The sequence below is a fragment of the Sycon ciliatum genome, chromosome 2, assembly GCF_964019385.1.
Source record: "Sycon ciliatum chromosome 2, ocSycCili1.1, whole genome shotgun sequence".
NCBI classification, from domain to species: Eukaryota; Metazoa; Porifera; class Calcarea; order Leucosolenida; family Sycettidae; genus Sycon; species Sycon ciliatum.
The window spans coordinates 28,108,768-28,114,903 of record NC_088644.1 but is presented as its reverse complement, the minus strand read 5'-3'; positions in this window follow the sequence as shown (position 1 = coordinate 28,114,903).

The window sequence follows — 6,136 nt, the reverse complement described above, 5'->3', positions numbered from 1 at the left end:
GTAGTAAGGACTTCCGACCCTGGCCCGCTCGAAGAACCCAGCATACACTGATGTAATGCTTTGCACCGCCACGTCGCACTGACCGCTGCCACAGGAATTGTATCACCATTATACATATACAATCATATACATGTAATATATGGTACATGCCTAGTACATGTACATGTACATGTACATGGCTTCACGTCAGTTGGCAGACCTTGCCAGAAGACCAAGGAAGCCATCCGACAGATTTAGTAGAGCCTGGCCAGCAGTGCAGCACTGCCAGATCAAGCATCCATCCTCGGAAACGTGATTCAGAATCATCATAAGTTAATCTGAGTCTGGGTTCTATGAATGTCTTCGTTAGGCCTAAGCGGCTAATGCTAGCATTAAAAGTAGCATTAAAGGCCTTTTTTGGAAACTAGCATTGCTCTAGCATTGCAAGCAGGTTTTATGGGGTAAACAGCATAAAAAGGGGCCTGGGGGCTAAAGACCTTTCCAAGGCATACGCTACAATGACCCATATGGTAATGTTTGCACCAATTATGGGGTCTGGGCCTCTTCTGGCACACAGCAAGTGCACAACAGGATTCAAGGGTACATATATGCCATACAGTAACAAAATGGGTACTCTTGGTCCGGCCACAGTCAAAATGCCGTTACCGCTAGCGTTATCGTCTCAATGCTAAGGGTGCCTATTTGGAAGCGCCAAACCTACGCTACACACATGCCGTGATCCACGCGACTTGGCATTCTTGCGTCACAAGGCACGTGATTTCACCGTGCATCTTGCAATAAGATTCAAAAACTGCGCTCAGGCCTTCAGTCACCATGGTCACTTTTGCATCAACAGTCGCACAAAAAATTATTGGTGGCGCAAGGAGAAGCTTGTCGTTTGGAGTGACAAGTGATCACCGCTGCTTTTCCTTGTCAGAGTCAACACTACACTTTGTTCTGCGGCCTTGGGAGTAGTGTTGGAGTAGAAATTGCTGAGGAGACGTCGCGGAGGGGCGAGCTTTCCTGCGCAGGTATGACTTTGGCCGTATTTCAGCATGGTCGAGGGGAAAAATTCAAAAAAGTTTATTTCAAGAAAACCCCAAAGGGTGCAACCTTAGCAAGCCTCAACACTGACAGACCACCTGGAAGTGGAGCTCATGCTCCAGTACAACCGCGGTCGGCTCGGCCATGAGCTGTGAGTTCCCAAGCCGTAATGGGACACGAAGATAGTTGCCAGACATTGTCCACCGTGTATCGACTACTAGTATCGCATTTCTATCTTTAATTTACCATGGTGCCCTGTTTCATCTGATCGTGTCTACAATGAAATTAGACACAAGACCATCCGAAAAAGTATTTCTGTACACCATTTTCTTTCCTTTTTATTGGTGCTGAAAGTAGCATTAATGCTGCAAACGAGCACTCAACCTAGCATTAGCAACCAAAATAACTAGCATTGCCAAAAGCATTTTTGCCCAAAAAAACTAGCATTAGCCGCTGAGGCCTAGTCTTCGTCCAACGTCTTCGTCCAACGTCCACATTAATTTGGTAGCGGATATACACGTACCGCCGGTACATGACAAGTATCAACATTGAAGATTGAATAAAATCAAGATTTTTACATAACCATAGCGTACTGAGTATGCTGGCCGCTATGCCATTTCCGGAAGTGTCCTACCACCCGGACCGGCGTCCCGAGCGACCTAGGCTACATGTAAAGTACATGTACATGACAATAGTCAATTATTATTATTATTAGTTCCTCAACCACAAAATAATTAGTTTTAAAATATCCTGGACTGATGGAGTGGATCGGGCGCGGAACTCCGGAGGTATTTGTACAATATTATATATGTCATGTACAAGGTGAGTCGGAGATCGAGTGTCAAGTGCGCCAGCAGCACTTCTTTTGTACACGTTTGCAGCTGTGGTCAACAAACCACAAGATCGGAAGTAGCTAGTTGTAGGGCACGTGCGCAGCGTGAGCCGTGACCTAGGCCACGCGCGTACGTCGGCGGCTCGGCGCCTAGCGCCTAGTGACGTAGTGTGCATAGCATGCAGCGATGCTTGCTTTTTTTTTTGCTGTGGGCCGTTGGCGTCTGGGGATTATTAATATCACACTGGAGCCCAGGGGCAGGGCTAGCCTAAAGAGTAACGTAGATCTACTGTCTGTATGACTGGGCCGGGCCATGTGTGAGGGGGCCTAGGCTGGGGTCCAGGGAGCAGTAGGGCTAGTGGGGACTAGGGGTGTGCGGATGTGGTCATGCTGTACATGTATGTACGTGTACTTCCCAATCTGTGGACAGCACAAGAAGAAGCAAGGCGGACATTACGTGTTCTAGATATCGAGGTTGAACATGATCAGTCCAGGTGTATTTTGTTTTCATTGTACATGTACATGTATTTGCGAACATTGCATTGTGTTATTTTCCCGCACAAGAGCTAAGAAGTGACTAGGAAGCAAGGCGGATGACTTTTCTTTTTCCTTTTTGCCTCATCGGCGCTCTTTGAATTTGTGTGTCAACAGAATGATGTTAAATAAATACTACTAGTACTACTACTACTAGTACTATGACCAAGAGTACATAACCCCCATGTACTCTTGCTATGACACACTTATTACCAGTGCCAGGCTTCGAAGGATAGTGCTCCAGTCCTGACTAGCGGTCTAGCGCACTGTAGTGTAGACTGTAGTACAGGCTACAAGCATTCTGTTGGTGAGAGCAGAACTGGCTGCTCTTGTTCTGTTCTGGTTAGGCATATGCGGATAATGCCGGCAGAAAAATTGGCAGAATTCGGTACTTTTTCTGGTAAGTTAGTTTCATGCATACGAACTTTAATTACCTAATAGAAGTTGCGACATCGGCAGTAATAGTCATGAAGTTGATTGTTCCAACTAGGTCTAGGAACACACGCGTCTCGTGTGCTCCGGATGGCAGTCGTGAGTCAGTCAAGTGTCAAGTTCGGCAAGAAGCGTGTGTTCCTAGTTTCATGAAGTTTCATGCATGATTGGTATGTGGATAAAGAAATGGAGCAGAATTCGAGGAATTGCCTGCCATAAGGCTTGTATGGTTCTGCCAATTTCACTGCTTTTCGAGCAGAATCTGCCACCTTTTCGAGCATTATCCGCCAATGCCTAGTTCTGGTGTAGCCAAGGACTGTGCCCTAGTAGTCATGTACATGTAGGTGCGAGGAGGGAGGATGATGAATGCTTGGTACATCAGAGTTCGCGTTGCAAACTACTGTACTTATAGCTTACAGACCGATCATGATATCAGGCGATCTACGCGGAAAGAGAAACGAGTACTACTACTACGGAGTGACAGGGAAGACATGTCACCTGAAAAAAAGTATACAATCGTCAGTACGTCGCGCGGATTCATGGCATATTAATTATAATGATTATATTCACGATTGAACAGAGATTGAAGGGCCGGGCCGTGCGTGCATTTGATGACTCGCGGCCCATGCCCACTGTTGAGTATGAATAATGAATTAGGCAGTACTGCCAGTAGTCATGGTAGTAGGCTGTACTGGCACTCTCCCACCACACTGGGCCACTTGCCCAGACTTGGGCACTGTCACAGTGTGTAGTATGTGTTAGCCAGACGGTAGAGTCCTTTGTACCCAGTGCAGTGATCGTGAGTTGAAGACTAGTACAGTAGTCAGTAGTACTACTACTAGTAGTAGAATCCATAGATTCATGCATTAATTTTGTCATCGACCACGATTACCATCAAGAGACAGTTGAGTCCATGGACTTTTGTAGAATCCGGCTCTTCATTATCAGTTCATATTCCTGCTGAAGTGCGCACATCGCCCTCGATCTCAGCGACTCACTACATATACATGGCACCGCAGTGGGCTAGCTTGCTAGAGTGCTCAACACCGCAAGGATGGAACAATAGTACTATTAATATTATTAGTTATGTCCATGGCCATGTGCATGTACATGAATGTCACACTGCTGGCATTCAAAGTAGAGACAATAGCGCCTAGTGTAGAGGACGTCAATCATTGAATACAACAATCAACTTCCTTACCTTATTATTAGCTAAACGCCAACGCCAACAGATCAGCATCGACTACATGTACGTATTTTGCTACTACCAATACGTCATGTGATATTATGATTTGTGACAGTAGCCACATACAAATACATGTAGTGACTAACAACAGCACACGGAAATATTGCAAATGACACCCATGCTGGACTATTCGTAGTGCCAAGAGTGCATTGTGGACTCTTGGTACATGTAGCACCATGAGGCATGATTGTTTATGGCCAGGAGTGAGGCCACTGCATGTATGCCAAGGTGACTGTTTATACTAGTCGGAGATAAATGCCAAGAATACAGTCATACATGTACATGATTGTACAAGTCATGTAATACTACAAAAACATCATTCTACAACATGTACTTACGTACTAGTACTACTTACTCAGTTGTCTGATGATTGCCTAGCGGCATGAAACTCAGACTGAGAGTTACAACCAACCTGCAACCAGTTACCTGAACGTCCTCCGCTGAGTCTGCTAGTACTTACTCTTGATACTTGGGAGAGGCCACCAGTTTTCTTGAACTCGACATGTTGACATGTTGACCACTTGAAGTACATGTAAGTTTCCATGTCTAATAACATTGTCAGAGTTGACGGTGCTCGTGGCGACGGGGAGACGAAGGTAGTGACTCCCAAGAAGTCGGAACAGAGATCATGGAAGTGGAACTGGAAGCACGCGATGTCAGACTTCTTGGGGTTACTGTCTGGCAGAACAGAGGACACACACTGGCCTTCAAAGCGTGCAAAACGGCTGCAATTCCAGTGTGAACAGAGTGGGTCCATTGTCTAGATTTCCACTATAAATAAAGTATACAACAACAACACTGGATGGAAAACACATCAGCACTACCGGACTACTGGCCTTGGCTTGGGGACCGTGATGGTCATGTAGCTTCTCACTGGTGTAGTCTACACGTACATGTATATGTATCTCTCATGCCAGCCATGGTCTTCACAACTCACTGGTGCAAAGTACAATTAATATTAATTTTACATGTACATGTACATGTACATGTATGTGTGCACTGTACAATCAAATGAAGAGCATTATTGTTGTTGTTGGATGGATTTATTTATTGTTATTGGGCAACCTGCCCTTTAATATAATCTGCAAAGTAAAAATTAATAACCAACAACAACAACAACGACAACAACAACAACAACATGTGATCATGGTAATGGTCGGTGTGTTGCTTTGTAGTGCTGCTGTCGTGATGACAGCATGGCCGATGTTCGTATCAGTATGGATATGCCCGATTATGAATACTAGAGTGCGTATCGGTTATAGCGTGGTCGTGTAAAAGAATATAATTATCGCCTACAAGAATGAACTCTCATCAGTGTTTTCATAATCATAGCATGGGTTTCAAGTGCACTTTTATTCTTACAAGCAATTTTATCGCATAGTAGAATACATGTACATGTATAATTATCGGTCCTAAGAATGTGTGTTTTGTTTTTTTTGTTTGGCTTTATTTAAAGTGGAGTTCCAAAACAGGCCTAAACCTAATGACAATGGTCCCACTGAATGGACTTGTCTTTGTGTAGCGAAACATGCCAGATACTGATTACCGGTAGTACAAAGAAGTGGATCGCCTGTACGATGTGTACTGTAGTATAAATAACATCATCCTGTCCAATGCAGTTCTGATCTGACTCGCATTGGGTCGTACTGCAGGACTGGTTCAACTGTTCATTCTGTTGTGGTCATGTAAGTTTGTAACTCATGTTGGATAGCGCTAGCCACATGGTAAGCCTATGCCTATGGGACTATGGCCAGCCGCATGCACAGTAGATCTACAGTAGCACTACGAATATGGAATAGTACGATGATCTTCCTGCCCCTGCTCATATGCATAATGATATGTCACACTTGATGTATCGTGTGTATCGGAAATAAGAATAGAAAGTCGTTTTTCAAACACCCACGCTATTAGTAACCGATACCTACTGCATGCATGCTAGTACATGTACTAGGATTATGGGATCTACATGATCTAAAAGTGTAAAATATCAGGTGACCAGGTGACAGTGACACCAAAACTTCGGCAAAAGGCCAAAAAAAACTATCGAAAAGCTGATAATATTTTGAGGA